We start from the raw sequence: 21,648 nt of genomic DNA, 5'->3' as shown, positions 1-21,648 counted from the left end.
GTTGTGCAACCCGAATTCTAACCCAATCCAAAAACTAAACCTCTTGACAAATAAAATCCTCATAACTTCTAGAATTTAATTGATCTAAATCGTTACAACATTAGCTTCATGGTTTGAGAAATAAATATGCCCATTTAAGTTTTACCATCAAAACTATTAGAGCCAAAAATGGACAGAAATTTTTTTGCTCTGAAACACTTATGGCCGTTTGGATGAAGGGGAAAATGAGGAGGAGTGGAGGGGAGTAGAATAGAGGTGGCTATATCTACTCTATTCTATTCCCCTTCCCTCCCCCTCAATCCAAACGGATCATTAATGGCATGAAAACATCAAATCTACTCTCAGATAAATAGAGATTGTAAACTATATCAATTGATAGAAAAACTTAGCCAAAATCCACAAAAAAAAATCTGTTAATTCTCTACAAATCACTAGCATACATTTGACATAATATAATGAGTAGATGGTGAACATAAAAATCCATGAGAACAAAAAGGAGGAAGCAACAGACATGGTGAGTAAACAAAATGTGCGTTAGGAAGGTGAACTACACCTCTTCACTTGCACCCTCTCTCTCTCTCAACCCATTCACATGTTCAGTAGCCACACACCCAACACAAGAAAAATGGTGTGTAAATATGGGTAAGAAATGATCATAAGGTACTGGATTTTAATGGGCAATCCAATACTTTGGCAAGTAAATGACCTTTCCCATATGCTACCTAATTAAACAAATGGTCATGTTAACCACTGCAGTTAGATAAAAATTTTATGGGGAAAGAAAAAAATTAACTAATATTTTGATAATTTTTTTTTTATTTTTCATGTTAAAACTTTCTTAAAATAGATTGTTAATCACTCGTTAGTATTTTTCTTAAACAAACACATTGATAAAATGCATGTTATTAATGAATATATACTCACCAAGATAATGACTATACTAGCCCAACATAATAAATATCAACAATATATGCATGGCTTAACACAACACTCCACCATCAATCTTCAAACAAACAAAAAAAAAAAAAAAACACTCCACCATCAAACTTCCCCAAATAAGCCTAAAGTTTTAACAAACGCACAAACTAATCCGATTTTTTTTTTTTAACATTAATCTATCAAACATTTACCATACCATTTTGATATGCAGAGAAAATCACCTTTCTCTCAACATTTTTTTCTTTTTTCTTCTTTCTTTATGGCGTGATCCACCTCTTGTTGCTGCTATTGTAGTGAACTCCATCAGTCAGACACTCTCCTAATCAAAACGAAAAACAGTGTCTATCATTTACTAGCAAACAATTCACATAAAAGAACTAATAATAAGAATCAAGTAAATATGAGCTCTAAAATTGACAAAGATTGGTCTATTCCATATATGAGCTCTAAAATTTAACAAAAGTTCCATGACAAATTTCAATTAAAAATTTAGTCAGCGAAGTAAACCACAGTAGTAAAACCCGTGGCACCCACAACAGCAGAGGCAGGCCGTGACTACACTTCAGATAACGAGAGCATGGCGACAAGCAAGAATAAGGAGCTATCGGAGTGTCAAGCTATGCAATTAGAGAGGAATGTAGTCAACCTATCAATTGAGGAACCAATGGGTAACCAAGAACCTATGGAGAGGATTGAAGTCATGGGTACACTTGGGAATAATACTAAACAACCAAGCCAGTTGTGTGACAGCTCTGCCAACCTTAATAGTACTGCACATTCTACTAGGGGATGGAAGAGATTAGCCCGTGAGGTGGGAAAATCTGTGCAGGAAAAAAAAGTGAGAAGTGGGTCTGGTTTTGAGGGAGAGAAAAATGACTTTGGGAAACGTAGCATGAGTATGGAGATTGATGTGCAACTGGAGGGAAAAAAACAATGCATGGACAATGGTAGTTAAGACGAAGGCCAAATTTCTAAGGTGGTAGCTAGATTCCAGCACCACCGGTCACAATGAGTTGCCTTAACTGGAACTATTATGGGTTTGCGAACCCACAGATAGAGGATGAAGTAGTTGCCCTAGTAACTACAAAAGATCCCAAGCTGGTTTTCTTAATGGAAACCAAAGCTGACAAAACTGCTTTAGAAAGAGTTGGAAGAAGGATTCAATTTACTAATCTTTTCTTTGTTCCTCGTGTCAATTTAGGTGGTGGCCTTGCTTTGTATTGGAAATCTGATGTTGATGTGGATGTGCAATCTTCTTCCAATTGACATATTGATGCTATTATTAACCACGGAGTGGATGACGCCTGGCGTTTCACAGGTTTCTATGGAGACCCTGATACAGCCAGCCGGGAAAACTCCTGGTCTCTCCTTCAAGATTTGAGCCACCATTCATCTTTGCCTTGGGTGTGTTTAGATGATTTCAATGAAATTTTGTTTGTTGATGAGAAATTAGGTTGGTTGGATAGACCGGAGCGACAAATGCAGAGTTTCAGGGATGCTTTGGACTTCTGTAGATTGAAAGACCTTGGTTTTAATGGCTACCCTTTTACTTGGTGTAATCATAGACCGGGTGATCAAAACACCTGGATTCGGCTAGATAGGGGTGTAGCAACCATTGATTGGATTTTGAAATTCCCCACTTCCTGCATTCATCATCTAGATGCTTTCCATTCTAACCATAAGCCGCTGCTGCTTTGTTCGGATTCTGAATTCAGGCACTTTTATAGGAAGGGCAAACCATTCCGGTTTGAAGCAATGTGGTTAAAAGATTTATCTTGTGAAACTGTGATTAAAGAATCTTGGGGTGAGCAAGCTGTGTCTGAGTCAATTTGGGGTTTTCAACAAAAGATCGTGGCTTGTCAACTTAATCTGAAGATGTGGGATAAAAGAAGTTTTGGGCATGTCCGCAATTCCTTGAAAAAGAAGCTTATTGAGTTGCAAGAAGCTGAAGAAGGTGGCTGTTATAGAACCAACCCGAGGAAAATTTATATGCTGAGGGAAGAAATTCAAAGGTTGAAAAATAGGGAAGAATGCATGTGGAAGCAACGATCCCGGAATGCTTGGCTTAAGGAAGGAGATAGCAACTCCCGGTTTTTCCACTGTAGGGCTAATCAAAGAAATCGCCGAAACTTCATTGTTGGTTTGGAGGATAGTGATGGGGTGTGGAGAGATGATGAAGGCCGAATGGGTGGTATTATTGAGCAATATTTCAGGGACATTTACACCACATCAAATCCTTCAGGTTTTGAAGATATTTTGAGTGGTATTCACCCAGCCATAACTGAGGAAGATGCTGGTTTGCTTGGCCGAGATTTCCATGCTGATGAGGTGAGGAGGGCTCTCGATCAAATGGCTCTATTTACTGCTCCTGGTCCTGATGGTATGTCCCCTATCTTCTATAAGTCTTTTTGGCATATTGTGGGTGGTGATGTAACATCTGTGGTCCTTAATGCTCTCAATTCCGGGGTAGTGCCAGAGTCTCTTAATTCCACTTTTATTGCCTTGATCCCAAAAGTTAAACACATAAAGAAAGTTGCTGATTTTCGCCCTATTAGCCTTTGTAATGTGGTCTATAAATTGATTTCCAAAGTGCTAGTGAACCGTTTGAAAAAATTCCTTGCTAGTGCTATCCTGGAATCTCAAAGTGCATTTTTGTCGGGTAGGCTTATCTCGGATAATGTGCTTGTGGCCTTTGAAACTCTGCATTATCTTAAGAGGAAAACAAATGGGAGAGTGGGTCAAATGGCGCTTAAGCTGGACATGAGCAAAGCTTATGATAGGGTTGAATGGGAATTTTTGGAGCGTGCTATGAGGCATCTTGGACTTGGGGAAAGAATGGTCAGTCTCATCATGTCGTGCATTGGTTCGGTATCCTATTCTGTCTTGCTCAATGGGCAACCTATTGGTAATATCAAACCTAGTCGTGGCCTTCGGCAAGGTGATCCTTTGTCACCTTATCTCTTCCTAATTTGTGCTATGAGTTTGCAAAGTTTATTGACTAAAGCTGAAGTTGAGGGGCATATTCGGGGTGTAGCTATCTGTAGAAATGGCCCAAAAATATCACACTTATTTTTGGCAGATGATAGTATGTTATTTTGCAGTGCCAAAGAAGCTGAGTGTCAGAAAATTCTTGATATTCTAGCTACCTATGAGAGAGGTACAGGTCAGAAGATTAATCATGAGAAAACTAATATCTTTTTTAGTTCTAACACCCCCCATGAGGTACGGGTTCGGATTCAACAGGTATTGGGTGTTCTAGCTATTTGCCAATTTGAGAAGTATTTGGGTTTACCGGATTTGGTGGGTAGGGCAAAAAAACAGAGTTTTATCTATATTAAAGAAAGAGTGTGGAAAAAACTTCAAGGGTGGAAAGAGAAGCTCTTATCACAGGCGGGTAGGGAGGTTCTGATCAAGTCAGTAATTTAGGCAATACCAACTTATACCATGAGTTGTTTTAAACTCCCAAAGGGGCTTGTTAAGGATTTGGAAGGATTAATTCGCAAATTTTGGTGGGGGTATGGTGGAGAGCATCAGAAAACCCATTGGGTGAAATAGGAGCATTTATGTGAAGCCAAAGAAGGTGGTGTGTTGGGGTTTAAAGAAATTGAAAAATTCAATGACGCTTTATTGGCAAAACAAGTGTGGCGATTGATTAATAATCCTGATTCCCTATGCCATAGAGTTTTTAAGGCCCGTTTCTTCCCGGATTGCTCTATCTTGGAAGGTCAAGCTTCTAGCTCAAGGTCTTATGCTTGGAAAAGCATTATTAGTGCTAGGGATGTAATTCGAAAAGGGACAGTTTGGCGCATAGGTACAGGGGAGGCTGTGCGAATTAAGGAGGATAGGTGGCTGCCTGGAAGTACTAACTGTTCAGTCCTATCACCCTTCCATCTTTGGCTCCTGATGCGAAAGTTTCCTCTTTGATTGATCAAGAAAGAGTAGCATGGAAAACGGAGGTTGTGCAGCAACTATTTTTGCCCCATGAAGCCGAGATTATCTTGGGAATTCCTTTGAGCATTTGACGTCCCGATGATCGTATTACATGGACGTTCACGCCGTCTGGTATGTTTACTACTTATAGTGCTTACAAAATGCTAGTTTCCTGTGATTCATCTTCTAGTGTAGGTAGCTCAAACCCGGAAGCTCAGAAAAATTTTTGGAAGGGTATTTGGCAGTTACGGGTCCCTAACAAAATAAAGCACTTTGTGTAGCGAATATGCAATAACGCCTTGCCAACAATGGTGAACCTTCATCAGCGTAACGTCGTTCCAAATGCGAACTGTGCACTGTGCAAGGATCATCCTGAAGACTCCATCCATGCAATTTGGGCTTGTGAAGTTATCTCAGGTGGGTGGAATACGCTGGACTGGTTCAACCAATCCGTGCCGGCAGAACCAAGCTCCTTCAATGATTTACTTTCCAGGTTCCTGTTTTGCCGTGAAGAGTTCAGAGTTGAGATTTTTGTTACCATTGCGTGGTTCCTGTGGAATAGACGTAATGCGATCCACTTTGGCTGCCCAGCCCTTCCTGTCCAGAGCATTTGCAGTAGAGCAGGGAGTTACCTGCAAGAGTTTCTTCAAGCCCAGACAGAGGAGCCCGCTCCACCACGTCCTCCTCCTATGCAGCAATGGCGCCCCCCTGAACCTCATTGTTTTAAGGTAAACTTCGATGTCGCGGTGTTTCGTGCCTCACGTTTGGCGGGTTTAGGTGTCATTGTTCGTAACAACAGAGGGGAGGCTGTGGGTGCTCTGTCTTCGTCCATTCCTTTGGCCCATTCAGTGGCGGATTTAGAAGCCTTAGCTTGTTTGAAGGCTGTTTAGTTTGCACTAGAGCTTGGTCTCACTCGTGTTGTGGTTGAAGGGGATTCTACAGTTATCATTAATGCTTTCCTTCACGGTGCGGGTTGTATGGCTAGTTTCGACAATATCTTAGGCGATATTCGAATGCACTCTGATTTTTTTCAATTCGTAGAATTTGCTTATGTTAATCGTAGTTGTAATGTTGTGGTAGATGCGCTTGCTAAGAAAGCAAAGTCAGTTAGGGGGGTTCAGGTTTGGCTATCTGATTTGCCAGCTGATATTGCCCCGTTGCTACTGTATGATGTTCATTAAGTTTTTTTTTTTGTGGAATAAAGTTCCCAGGTCATTGATCTGGCTTCTCAAAAAAAAAAAAAGTAATTAATATATTACTTATTACCTGACAACCAAATGGGCTCATTTCAAACCGCAGTTGGGCTAAGGTGCAACCAAAACGCGTTTCCCCGTGATCATTAAATCCTCGAATGCACGAGTCAATCATACATGCGTAGATACCTGGAAACCTTTCGGTTATCTTGGGTTCAAGGTCAGGGGGGTACGGCATTGGATCCAGTGGAATCTCTTGTTTTTCTTGGGTCAACTATACCAAATAACATCAACAATAACAAATAAGCGTTAGTCTCAAAATAAAAATAGTTATACCTAGTGTACAACGCTTTCCAATAAATAAATAAAAATGTACAACGCTTTAGCATTCCCAAGGTTTGGGAAATATTGGGTTTGTTTGGATTGAGTTTATTTTTGCTGAAATTGAAAACCGAAACTGAAAATACTGTAGCAAAATAATTTTTAATTGTGTGAATAGTACCGTAGGACCCATTTTTAATGAAAAAGTTGCTAAAAAGTGAAATTTGTGGGTCTGTGAACAGTGCACGGATGCACTGTTCACCATGGAAAAGTCAACCTTTGCAGTGCATGAACAGTAACCCTAAAACGCGTGGAAAAAAAAAAAAAAAAAAAAAAAAAAAAGCAGACTTGTAAACGCAGAAGCCGAATCCAAACCCCACCATTATGGTAGACAATCTTATCTCCCATTTTTTGAGATGCTATTCCCATACTCAAACTCATGACTTATCATTTTTGGTAGAGGGCATTTGACATCACACCAAAACTTGACTACTTATATTACTAACTCTAGATGTTAACAACCCTACTCCATTTACTGTTAAAATATAAGGATGAAATGGATACAATCATGTTGAAAAATCATAGCTGCATTATCATGAAGAATATTAAAACTCAGCTTAAAAATATTTCAAATTTCCAGAAGAAAAAGAAAGGTTATTGACAAAATTCTTGAATAAGAATGTCAAAAGAGAATTGTTAAAATAAAATAGTTGGGTCCAAACTCAATAAACTAAAAAAATATTACAATTACATGATGGTCAACAACAAGATTAGTTAGTAAATCAACTCAATTAGAGATCAAAATTATAGTAATCACTAAAATTGTGTTTATAGTTTGCAACCAATATTAATAAACTGAAAGATAATCCAATTAATTGTTTTTTTCACCACTTTTTGAGATTTCCAGGGAAATACTCCACTTGGGTGAAAAACTCAAACTCCTCAGATGATGTTGACCACTAATCCTGTTCAACTTTGCAAGACTGAAGCTAATATGGGACTGTCAAAACTAGAATCAAACTCTTTCATAAAGAAACATAGCTTTTCACATTCAAAAACAAGTCTAGGATATCATCAACACTAAATGAGTGTTTGGATACAACTTATAATTCCTGCGTTTGCGTTTTTTATTTTTTTGCTTGCCGTTGTTTTTGACTTTTCAACTCATTTATTGTTCACTTTTCATCAACCGTGCACTGTTCACAGCAAAATAAGTGGGGGAGTGCACATCAGTGGATCTGTACACTGATTAAGGGATCCACAAACCTCACTTTTCAACCATATTTTTATTAAAAATAGGTTTTACGGTACTATTCACACATTTAAAAATTATTTTGTTACAGTGTTTTCAGTTTTCAGTTTCAGCAAAAATAAGTTGTATTCAAACGGACCCAACAGTGACATAGCGCCTTTGAAACGCATTGATGAGGACAGAACAAATTTCTCCATTTCAAACTTTTCTATAACTTGAATGCAAATACTTTTTAAACCATATTACAATGTCATCTTTTAACAAGTTCATTTAAAAAAAAAATCTAAATCATACCATAATAATTAACATTTAAAAAAAATAAATAAATAACATGAAGATAATGCATACCAGAAGCCCTAGCTGTAAGTTGGCACGTTGACCAGAGTTCTGCATTCTTTGTCGCACCTTATCGTTTTTCATTTGAATCTCCTTGTTCTCCTTTTTAATCTCTCGGTTGCGGACTATAATCCTCTTGTTTTTCGTCTCAGTACCACCTGTAAAGTGCTCGTGACAGTTCCTGAGAAAAATCGGTAGACTGTTTGGATTATTGTCATACAAATTAATGTTATTGTTTTCGTATAAATATACACCACCAAGCATCGATTCGTCATTTTCATTTTCAAGTAATGACCACCAACTACTATAACCGTAGGCAGAATCACCAAGTCCAAAACAATCTGTAAAATATTTTTCGTCTCGTTTCCGAAGATCACGCAGTACTTTGAGCAACTTGTATTTGTCGCCATCATTGTAGAACACAGGGTGATAATATTGAAACATGTAGGAACGTTTCAACACAGCCGGTTGAAGAAATAATTCTGAAAAAAAGAGCTTGAAATACTTAGACAAGTGCAACTCATAATCTTTTCCGAAGTATTTTCTCACCACCTTAGCAACAAGCCACCGGAAGTGAATCATATCGACTTTCCTCCCTTCTAAATTACTGGTTTTGACTGGTTCATAGGGGTGGGTAATGTGTCCGTTGGAATCAACCCTCATCCGACCAATGACATCACCGGAAAATAAATTATTCTTATGATATGAGTACAGAATGTCCGCAATACGCTTGAATATTGTTCGATGATATGGCCCAAAGTGGAGTACTTTTTTCGTAGCATCGAATTCCCAGGTAACTTTCTCAGGCGGGATTTGCTCAAGGAAATCTAGTAAACTCTGAAAATAAACATGAACGAAAAACATAAAATATAAACTCATAAAAAATAAAAAAAAAAAGACAATTTTTTTATTAAAAAAAAGTAGATGTAAAATTACCCGTTCATCATCTTTCTGAGGTGAAATGCGTGGAGACGACTCGTGTTTTAAAATTTTGGCTGGGATATCTTCCTTGAAATCGTTTAGCTTCGCAAGAGCAGGAAAAATAGGCAGTGAGTTGAAGAGACGAACAGGCAATCCTTTTTCTTTTCTTTTCTTTTTGCGAGGGGAGACGAACAGGTAATCCTGTTATAACAAAAACCATAATAGCATAATAAGCATAATTAAGCATATTTTGCTACTCATATAATTCAAAAGCTAAGAAAATTTAATTATTAGAACTCATAACTTCTGCGGGCTGCTGACATTACCTCTGCATGATTGCTTCGGGGCAAGTCAAGAAGCTCTTCTTCAGTTTGGTGGGATGAAGAGCCCAAAGTTTCAATTCCCGTTCTCTTTTCATCCATGTCATTCACTAGCATTTTGTATGAACAAGCTCAGCCAAACTAAGGTAGAAAAAATTTTAAAATACATATTGAACAATATAACCTACCGAATATTTCCTTTACATAAATTATTCAAACCAATCCAACTTGTTCTAGCAAATGTAATAATCAAACAAGCAGCACTCACAGCTACCAAAAAATCAGCAAACAAAAATTAAATCTCCCACTAATATAAGCATGATCCTACAATAACGCAAACACATAAGAAAGCGACAATCTCATAGACCAAAGCTAATGGCAACAAGTTTGTAGACCATATGTTTGTTACCAAGCAGGTCTGGAAAGGAGTTTCACCTCCTACGTACGGTGCAACACCTGATCCAGCTAGAAAAGCATAATGTTTTTGTTGGCTTTTCAGACATGTAATATGACCTTGTTGTCTTCCATTTTCAGTTGAATGAAAGAAGATTTTTCAATCAAAAAAAAAAAAAAAAAAGTTTGTAGACCATAAAATAGAAGTCCCACTTGTAAAAAAAAAAAAAAAAGTAAAAACACTAGAATTCAGCAGCTATAAAAAATTAAAAGACTTTCCCAAAGCATCTTAAACTTTCAACTAACTAAAATGGTATCACACAAGAATTCAGACAGCTCCATGCCAATATATCCGCCTTTTTCACAATATTTATCGAGAAAAAAAAAATCAAAACAATCATTCAAAACCCATAATAGAATAGAATATTCCAAAGTGAATCCAAAAAAGAATTCCAACTAAACCCATCTCAAAGAACTCCCACAAAATCGCAAAGGCAATTCTAAAAACCCCCCAATACTATTCTCAGCATCAAATCATACCTATAAAACATACACATACAAATACGTTTTCATACGTACATAAATATACACGAGTGTGAAGCTTAAAAACCTGGATCAGATTAGCCGAGACAAAACACGAAAGCTACGATCGCTTGTTAGACAATGTGAGAGAAGGAAAAAGAATGAAGCTTTTACTTTTTTTAGTTTTTGCTCAGACACACAGGGAGAGAGAGAGAGAGAGAGAGAGAGAGAGAGAGAGAGAGAGAACTTAGCTAATAAGGAATGTGAAAGTTAGTGTGATTTAGTAGGTGTTTACCAAGCTGGAGAAAGTTTGTTCAATTTAATAATCCAGCGTTCTGGTTTTGCCTTTCTTTCTTTTCTTTCTTTTCTTTTCTTTTCTCTCTTTGTTCGAGCCAATAATATGAGGTAGGCTTTGGACTTTTGGTTTCGCTCTGGTGTTGTTCTGATTTTTTACGCACAATTTTTATAATATTTTTACAATAAATTATAAGTGGTAAATTATTACTGATTATTATTGTTGGAGTAAAAAAGTAATCTTAGTGTTAAGTTCAAATTTAAACTAGTAACAACTAACCACTTATAATTTGTTGTGATAATATTATAAAAATATTATGGATGTAACACCTCTCAAATGTTAATGGCCACGTGGATGAGTTAAGTACATGTTTACATTAATTGTGATTAAAGATTTTATTTATATCTACTCTTAGATAAAAATCTTATAGAATAAATAGTATAATAAAAATATAAAAAGACAACTTTTTATCACATCTCTTGTTTAGAAAAATGACCATAGAGAGAATTTTTGGAATTACGAATTCAATTCAATGATACATTCATTATCATTATATTAATAATTATATTAAATTAGATTCATTACATGAATAATTATAATGAGATCCTCTATCTTATAGATTATTTAATATAGAATTTAAATAATATAATATTTTATAATAGATAGAAAATATAACCTTTACTATCAAACATATTCTAAATCTATTTATTTATATTTATAATATATTATTATTATAAATAGTAAAAAAATTCTATAATATTTATAATACTATTTTGATAATAATATTTTTTTTAATAATAACAATATTTATTTTATTATTTACTTTTAGGGTATATATTAGTAAACTAAAAGTTCGAATTTGTGTGAAAATACAAGAGCTTGTTTAGACCCTAAATTTTAAAATTACGGCTAGATTGTTTTTACTTTAACTTATCTAAGTATGGAAGAAGATTAAATGAAGCACAATCATCGAAACTATTCTAGTGCATACATATGAACAATAAAAAATAAAAGAAAAGTATAAGAGTAAGGGAAGAGAGATGCAAATACAAGATAACATCAAGACATGTTATCGAAGAGGAAACCGAAAAACTCGGCGAAAAATCTCTTCGCGACCCCCCAAGTCGAAATCGATCCACTAGAGAATAAAGTTGGAGTACACGAATAACAAAAGACCCTCAAAGCCTAGTCTACTCAATGTACTTGAGCCCTCCATGCTCCTGCTACTAATGGACTTCTCGGAGTCATGTCTTCTCTAACTTTTCGAATCCCGCAATACGCCCGATTGCATCCGCCAAGCTTAATCGGCTTCTTTTGGCAAATCCTCAAAGCTTCCCAATCTCCAAAACACTTACTGCACTCTGAGAATGTGTGGGTTATGTTTGGGTACAAATTTTCTCTTAACGTATGACAATGGGAGAGGGAAGGAGAAGAGGTTAAAATAATTTTTCACTAAGGATGAGTAGCTCCCTCTTTAAAAGATGGGTGTGTTATGTTGTAGGTAAACTTATCTAGGGTTTTTATCTTTGAATAGCCTCTTTTACTTTTGTGGGTAATAAGGATATATATAGTATGAGTGAAGGGTAAGAAAGTCACACTTAAAATCCTCTAGGCAAAAAGTTTCGCGGGTATCTCGCGAGTTGGCCCTTCTCGCGAGACACTCGCAAAACTGACAACCTAACATGACTCTTCAGCTTCCAGCATGTGCTTCTCACGTGCCTTTTTCGCAGGAACCTTTACTCGCGAGCTTCTTGCGAGTTAGTCGCAAAATTGCACTGATTCTTCACCAACTCAATACTAAACCCAATACAATAAAATCCCACAAAATACAAGGAACAAAATAAATGCAATTACAACACTTTTTGTCATGGAATAAAATCAACATAAAACAAAGTTGAAAATTACAACTTTACAATCTCCCCCTTTGGCTATTCCGTGACAAAACACCCTATAACAGACTCTAAACTTAAACGTGAGTTTAGGAACAATGAAAAAATTCACTCATACCTGAATCTAAAACCTGTGATGAACTTGGAACATATATACCTGTAACCTGAAGCATTTGCACAAAACGCATTAGACCTTCAAGGTAAAGTAAGTAATAAAAGGACAAGTATAATGTAACAAGTAAAATGCGATCAAGTAAACATGATGCGAAACATATGAGCAACTTGATCAAACACAAAAACAGTAATATGGAAATGACCACAATGATCACATAGCAAAGTAAATGATCATCTGAACATGCAATCAATAAAGTACAATGGCATAAGGATGTATACATATCCAACACTTAAACACTATGCGATGAGAGCAACAAAGTATAGATTCTAAACATAATTCAAAGTACCATAAAGCAACGAGAAAACAAGCATAAGGTAAAACAAGATAAAACAAAGTTTTCTCATAAAAAAATAATAATATGACAAACGTTGTTTTACATAGTTTTACATGGGATTTTTTTTTCCCTTTTTATATATAAGTGAATCACAAACATAATATGTGTCATCAAGCTAGAAGTCTAAAGTATTACATTGGTTAGTTAGTGAGTTAGTTTTTGGTTTATAAGTCTTGTTAGTACTTACAAAGATTAGGTCATTTTGTAAGTGATAGTGTTGTAAATCTTGTCTTCTCACTCTTTCTTTTTCCATTCCTTGTGTTTTCTGTCTATATTTTCTTCTATTTCAATTTTGTGGTTTTTAAAGTTTAGGAGGATATATATACCGAATGTTTCCGTCAAAAATACTAAGAATGATTAGTTGAGTAACAATACTCTTTTTTTTTTATTGGAATTTAGTTATTATAAAATATATTATAATAACATAAAGCATCCCCCTTTCTATTGCATCCCATCATTTACATGGGATTTTATTTTATTCTTTGGTTGTATATTATCTATCACTGTAGTTCATTAATTTTAACAATTTGCAGTGACAAAGAGCCTTTTTTTTTTTTTTTCCTTGCTGAGACTTTTTGACAATTTGAACTTCATCATTGATCATACACACTCGACCTAGAGAGAAAAATCTGGATTAATAATTACACTGTTCATTGATATAGTTGTCAACAAGTCACTAAAAATAGATTGGTAGACAATCATAGTCAAATCTCAACCAACTTAATCAATATAATTTTATTTATTTACTTTAAAATATTTAAATTACTAGTAAACAACTGTTCAAGTTCACAAAGCTGATTAAGGAAAAAAAACTACTCAACGTTGATACAATTTAAAAATATTTATTTATTCGGCTAAAACATTGACAGTGGATTAAAATTTATCTAAAATGTTGATGGTATTCATCTAGAGTCAATTGGAATTTATTGTTTTGATAGTTTTTTGTTTTGATAATTTGAGAGTTACAATAATAGAGAAGGAAAGAGTAGAACTCTGTCGGGTACGTTTTTTTTGTGTGCAACAAGGGCCAAGATTGCAGAGATGAGTCCATAACTCCCCTTGGGTTCGTCAAATTCGTTAGTTATTTGGAGAGACAAGCCCAAAATTCACAATGTGGGGTATACAAAGGCTAATGGTGCTTTATGGAAAAAGAAACCAACACAAAAATGAAAACATAAGAAAACGCAGAAACTGTATATTCATGAGTCAGAAATTCCAGCCCGCAGTCACACAGAGGAAGAAATTGAAGGAGGTCCCAAGCAAGAGAGGGAGAGTTCCTCTATCTCAATATTTTCACCCTCAGTCCTTCAAAATCGTCCATACACTAGGTAGCTGACTGGGCTTTTTGTGTCAAAGTTTTTGGGTTTTTTGTGTGGAAAACGTTTTTTTTTTTCCTTGTGGGCTGGTGATGCATATTTATACCAAGCTTTAAGGGATGCTTGTGATCAGTTCTTAGGTGGGAGGAAGGCCTTGGACCTTTCAGATGCTATCTTTATGATTTGGTGTGTTATGTTTTATGCTTAGGGAAAGGTTTGGTTGCTTTTTGCATCATTTTGGAAAACAAAGTTGTTTCCTCTTTATAGCTACTGTCCCTAGTCTTTGTAGGCCTTGGAAGACTACATTTAGCTGCTGAGTGGGCTAGGCTGCTCAACCTTTTTTTTAGAGTCAGCTGCCTTGGTGTGGGAAAATGGAGCTGAGCTGAAAATCAAGGGCATTGTCACACAAAGCATGGAGTCAAATCTGGGTGGAAATTTCTGACATTGGACCTCCTTCATGGGCCCTAGATGCCCCCAGTGTCCCTAGCCCATTTCGTGGCACATACAGGCTGGGCCTATGTAAAAGATCCAATTGGAACTAACCCACACCCACCAAAACCATTCGTATTCAATTCTCCAACCATTCGCATGGGCTTGGGCCATGCAACAGAGCAGAATACATTGATAAAATACATTAGTCAGACCCGCTAAGCAATTGGGCTTAGTCATTCCGTCGAACCATAAAATTTGTCGCGAAAATGACCGTTAACAAACTCTAATTTTCTTTTTTCTTTTTTCTTTGTTTTAGAAACAAGAGTATCCAAAGCACATTAAGATTTGACTATTTCTTCAAGTATATGTAATTCTCCCCTTCACATACACCAAGTTATTAAAGAAAATAATTCCTTCGAGTTGGTTCCAAGATGCTAGTTAGAGATTTGGAACTAGAGCTGTAAATAAGCCAAGTGTCAAAAATTCAAACTTGTTCATTTAATTTTATTTCTAATACAAACCAAGCTTGAGCTCATATTCAAATAATTTTATATGTTCAAGTTTGTTTTATTTTCATGTAAAAAAAAAAAAAAAAAAACTTGATCTTATTCACAAGGTAATGTATTAACTTATTCTTTTACCATTGTGGGGGTTAGAATCTTCCAAGACAAAAAATCTTGGAAGATTTTGATCTTCACAATTAATTTGTTATCTATGTGGGAAAAATATTTTACAATGGGAGAGCTAAAGAAGGAGATCAAAATACTAAATATTATATTTTATAATAAAGCAGAAATACTAAGTTGTCGATATTATACACATCCATAGGCAAATACAATTTTTCCTATAGCTCACTTTTAACTCTAATTTCACTCTAAAAAAACAAAAACTCTAATTTTTCTCACCCCACCCTTATGTGGGGGGTGGGCTCTTTTTATACTAGTTGATCCGCCCCTCAGTGGTGGGTTGTGCTGATGGAGGTCAAAAAATAATAGTCTTGTCAAGTGTTTTCTCTCTTATTAGAGTGGGTTATTAGGTGTGGGGTACTGTTTATCGTGGTCATTCAATAATAAATGCAATCCATATTGGGTGGGAACATCTAAATAATATGAATGTGACTGCCAATGGATTTAGGCACAACCTTCTATAGTCCCTTGGCAATCTTCTATAGTTATGGTGCTAATCTTGGCTAGTTCCTCGCACAAGTATCTTTGTTATACTCACCTAGGTGGAGGACTTTGTCGACCAGTGTTGGGCTAAAAGCCTAAGAAGAGGGAGCTCCCTGGCATGGGCCTTTGGTCCCAAGGTCAGGCCTAACCTCTCCTTTATTCCATGCGAACTGGACCCGTTTCCTTGGCACTCCTTCTCTCTTGGGCTTACGATCCACAATGAGTGGAAAAAAGAAGGTTAGACCACTTCCTCACAACCATATATAGTAAAAGAGAAATGATATGTCCACAATATTTTCACTATATTTTTACAACAAATTTCAAGTGGTAGATTGTTATTGGTTGTTATTGTTGGGGCAAAAAAGTAATCTTAGTATTAGATTCAAATTTGAACCAACAACAACTAACCACCTATGATTTTATTGTAAAAATGTTGTGGATGTAGCACTTCTCATAGTAAAATTATTACAAATTTTTTCTACCCATTCACAAGTTTATGAATTTTTAATAGAAATAAGTTGTTTATAATATCTATAAACTACAAATAATAATTGTGGGGCCCAATAATTTATGGGCTAGGCCCACTTGCTCCTGGGGAGTCCAAAGGCCCAAGCCGAAAAAGGTGATGGCCCGAGCTAAAAAATATAAGGCAAAAATGGCCTGGAGACGCAGCCGAGGACAATCTAGTCCTCGGCAGACCCAAAACTCCATTGAGAAGAGGGGTAAAAAAGAGATATAGGAACAAATTTGTAAGGAGATCTAAAACATCTTGGGGGAAGTTATCCTTACTACCCTTCCAGATAAGACTCTGCACCTGACAGAGCCGTATTCTGCAGTTTTATCAACCATCCCCAACAATTCTGGGATTAGACTGATGGGACAAATATCAGTTTTGTAAAGATTGACCCTACACGTGGACGAAGGACAATTAACGCAGACGAGTATAAAAGAAGAAAGTAAGTAAATCTAAGGGGGACGCCCATCCCACCTCCAAGAAAGAAAGACTGCATGGGGGAGAATACCTCAACAACACCTGAGATCACAGAAAAAACCCATCGTTGGGTAACCGAGGTAAGACCTTAATGGTCCTCGGACCAAGTCCGAGGAGACCCATCCCATAGGATGTGACGCCGTAGGGCTTAAATGTTCAAGCCCAAACCCTTTTTCTACGCGAATTCCTCTAAAACCAAGACCGGGCATCGCCCCGTGACCAACGACTAGCTTTTCAAGCCCACTCTCTACAAATCATATTGTGAGGGATCTTTCATGTGCGAGCCCAACATCATTATTGAGCCGCAAAGGAATTGTGTCCTTACAATTGGCGCCGTCTGTGGGAAAGTTTGCGCGTTGGCGAAGGTGGCGTTGGAGTCAACTCTCTAGCAAGCAGAAATTCCTGGGGTTTCCTCCGTCTCCGACGACATACAGTTGCTGCTCCGGCATAAACTTCTGCTAGGGGCTACGCCATGCAGTGCCAAGGGCGTGGGCATCTCTAGGGGCTTCCGGCCTCAAGCCACCTATTTCCGCCCTGGTATAGGGGCTTATTGTCGAAAAATAAACTAAAAAAAAAAAAATCTCATAAGTTTTGGACAGAACCAAGGCCTTGCATGGTCCTCGGACTCAAGCCTATGGGGAAACCAAGTACAAAAGAGAAAATATTAAACAAAAGTTTTGGACAGAACCAAAGCCTCGGACTCAAGCCTATGGGGAAAACCAAAGTACAAAAGAGAAATATTAGTTTTGGACAGAACCAAGGTCTTGCAATGGTCCGTCGGACTCAGCCCTATGGGGAAACCAGTACAAAAAAAGAAAGCTCAATAAGTTTTGGATAGAACCAAGGCCTTGCATGGTCCTCGGAATCAAGCCTATGGGGAAACCAAGTACAAAAAAGAAAAATTACAAGTTTTGGACAGAACCAAGGCCTTGCATGGTCCTCGGACTCAAGCCTATGGGGAAACCAAGTACAAAAAAGAAATTATTGGGCAAAGTTTTGGACAGATACCAAGGCCTTGCATGGTCTCGGAATCAAGCCTATGGGGAAAACCAAGTACTAACCAAAAAAGAAGCGTCATAAGTTTTGGACAGAACCAAAAGGCCTTGCATGGTCCTCGGAACTCAAAAGCCCTATATGGGGAAACCAAGTACAAAAAAGAAAAGCTCATAAGTTTTGGACAGAACCAAGGCCTTGCATGGTCCTCGGACTCAAGCCTATGGGGAAACCAAGTACAAAAAAGAAAAGCTACAAGTTTTGGACAGAACCAAGGCCTTGCATGGTCCTCGGACTCAAGCCTATGGGGAAACCAAGTACAAAAAAGAATCTCACAAGTTTTGGACAGAACCAAGGCCTTGCATGGTCCTCGGACTCAAGCCTATGGGGAAACCAAGTACAAAAAAGAAAGCTCATAAGTTTTTGACAGAACCAAGGCCTTGCATGGTCCTCGGACTCAAGCCTATGGGGAAACCAAGTACAAAAAAGAAAACTCATAAGTTTTGGATAGAACCAAGGCCTTGCATAGTCCTCGGACTCAAGCCTATAGGGAAACCAAGTACAAAAAAGAAAGCTCATAAGTTTTGGATAGAACCAAGGCCTTGCATGGTCCTCGGACTCGAGCCTATGGGGAAACCAAGTACAAAAAGGAAATCTACCCTCGTATCCCCCGTATCAAAGGAGCTGATGTGATAAGGTGCAATACATTACCCAAAAGCACAATCAAAGTCCCTCGCTACTCGGCTACCCTCTCGGACGAATTATTTAGAGTTTATCGTTCTTGGACATTGGTCTAGCATGCATCGCGCAGCGCTCAGCGGTTATCCCGGTTAGTTCCAAGAGTTTAATTTATCGAGGATTACCATTGTTATACTTGATAGTATTTGTGAGTTTAAACCAGTAGGAATCTGTGTTAAGGCATTTTTCTGCCCGGAATATCATTAAGGGCAAGCTTACATTTAATATTCATGCGCAAAGTAGTTGTTGCGGAGAAGAAAAGTATGTATAAAGAAATAGACACATCTTTTATTAAGACAAAGGAACAGTACAGTGTACAATGAAAAGCTGAAACAAGCTTAGATTGAAGCTAACTACGTAAGTAAAGAAAAATACAAGAGAGTGAAGATAAAGCTGAGGAGGTAGCACAGAGGAGAGGTTGGCTACTGCCTCGAAGACCTTATTCCTCCTCAATGCTTTTGCACGCCCATAACTCAGGCAGCAAAAGAACCCGACTTAAGCCTCCCACCGCTGAGGGAAAGATGCAGGGAGCCGGAAGCTGAGGAGCCTTCACCAAAAATTTGCCTGTGACAAGGCAGAGGCACTGGTGGCGGAGAATCTTTCTTCTGACACACCAAAATTCTGGCATGAACAGAACCTGCTTCGGATTTTGACTAAAAGAGGGAGAAACACCCTTTCCCCTCTGTCGAACTGGAATATTCTCTTGAATTTATGCCTCCTTTGCCCGTACCTCCCTATCTGGAGTCTCAGGAGGACACGGCGCCTTTGTGGCGGAGAGAGTTCCTTTGCCCCAACCCTCGCCTCAAACATGATGTACTAGGAGAGGAGACTGAAGGATTTGTGCAAAGGTAAAGCAACTTTCTCTCCTATTTATTTAAAAGATAAGGTGATGGCATTTAATTCACGCAGCGTCCCAAGGAACGCTACAGACAAAATGTCTCCGGCTCGATCTCCAATGCCGTCTGCAACCCTGAGATTAAATGAGCCTCGTGAAGGCGCACCTCGAACACTGGGACGCCAAAAAGTACCGCGTGACCTAAGACTACGGAAATACCCCCCAATTTATGGGCCCAGTAAATTCGCGGCCCAGGCCCGTTCAGCATAGGGGCCCAGGGATAGAACCAAGGTCTTGCATGGTCCTCGGACTCAAGCCTATGGGGAAACCAAGTACAAAAAATAAAAATTACAAGTTTTGGACAGAACCAAGGCCTTGCATGGTCCTCGGACTCAAGCCTATGGGGAAACCAAGTACAAAAAATAAAAATTACAAGTTTTGGACAGAACCAAGGCCTTGCATGGTCCTCGGACTCAAGCCTATGGGGAAACCAAGTACAAAAAATAAAAATTACAAGTTTTGGACAGAACCAAGGCCTTGCATGGTCCTCGGACTCAAGCCTATGGGGAAACAAGTACAAAAAATAAACCTTACAAGTTTTGGACAGAACCAAGGCCTTGCATGGTCCTCGGACTCAAGCTTATGGGGAAACCAAGTAAAAAAAAAAAAAAAAAAAAAAAAAAACAGAGAAAAATTACAAGTGTTGGACAGTACCAAGTCCTTGCACGGTCCTCGAAATCAAGCCTATGGGGAAACCAACTGCTCGGATAGGGAAAGTTCTCGGCTCAAATACTGTAAAATGTTAAGGCCAATAAGAGTGTTAGGATGATGGCGGGACGCTCCGCTATTCGGCAGCCTAAGGGGGCTGTTCACTTTTGCGGGTGATATGCCTTCGAATAATTACTTCCTACACCACGTAGAACATCCAGTTCTAATCTCGGCTTTGTTTCGGGCAAGTATCGCTATTTACAGGTACGAATTGCTATGTCAAACAATTCTATTAAAGTTATGGTGACATCTTTTTATTAGCAAGTATTTTGGCTTTAGTTATCATTGATTCAAATGATATATTATTGTGCCGAGCAGCGCTTGCAAATTTGTAAAAACATAGACAGAACATGCGAAGTAAAATAACAACAAGTTTTATTAATATGAAAAATTATTACAATGTACAAAGTGGGGCTCAAACAAGCCTATACAAAAGGTGAGCTGCCGAAGCAACACTAACATCCGCCGCACAGATAAGTAAACAGTCAGGTGTCTTTTAAACTCGTCTTCAAAGTCTCTCCAATCCTTGCCTCAATACTGCTCATATTACGATAAGAACCTTCTTTGGAAAAAGATGAAGGAGAAGGAAATAGTAAGGAAGAAATCAATGAAGAAGATGGAGGACATGAGTAAAGAAGGAGGAGAAGAAGAGAGAAGAGATGAAAAGAAAGAAAAGGAGCAAAAGAGGGAGAAGAGAAAGCACCAGCATGGATCTGGTGCTGGGAAGACTAAGAAAGGGAGGCGGAGAGGGCCACCAATGAACGAAGAGAGGAAGAAGCAGAGACACTTAGTCCCTGCCTCGGTCCTGACTCCTAACACGCTGGGGCCATATTAGGTGAGCTCATAAGAGAGCGGTTGGTTATGATGATAGGAGTTCTCGACTCAGTCACGCCCTATGTTTTAAAAACCGGACCGGATCGACCGGTTCAACCGGGAACCGGACCTTAATCCGGTCCGGTTACTAGTTAAAACCGGAAATGAAAAAAAACCGGATGAACAGTGAAAACCGCCGGTTCAACCGGTATAACCGGAAACCGGTGCAGTTAAACCGGTTTTAGCATTTCTACCTAAATACTTCAGCTGTTAACCCAAAAAAAAAAAATTTTAAAATTAAAAAGAGAGATGTTATTTCAGATTTAAGAAGAGAGATTTTGATTTTGAAAATGCTCTCTCAAGTATGAAGTGGTGAAGCCTAAGACACTTACAGTAAACCAAAAATATCATATTTACTTTACTTACCTTTTGCTCAAAAGAAAATTAAAAAAATCAGATTTATTATATTATGTTGAGAAAGAATCAAAGATGCCCAAAGATAAGCAGATTTGTGATGATCTGGCTGCTTCAGTTGAGGCTTATTTTTTGCTGCTCTTGCATCTTGCCTATCTGCTTCAGCTGAGGCTTATTTTGGCTTATTTTTTGCTGCTCTTGCGTCTTTCCTGTCTGCTTCAACTGAGACTTATTTTTTGCTGCTCTTGCATCTTGCACTGCACTTATTCACGCCAGAGAGAGAGAGAGAGAGAGAGAGAGAGAGAGAGAGAGTATTGAAGAAAGAGATGAAAAGCAAAAAGCAAAAAGTGAGGTGGGTA

Source organism: Quercus lobata, chromosome 11 (assembly GCF_001633185.2).
Source record: "Quercus lobata isolate SW786 chromosome 11, ValleyOak3.0 Primary Assembly, whole genome shotgun sequence".
NCBI classification, from domain to species: Eukaryota; Viridiplantae; Streptophyta; class Magnoliopsida; order Fagales; family Fagaceae; genus Quercus; species Quercus lobata.
Note: the sequence above shows the minus strand (reverse complement) of the source record.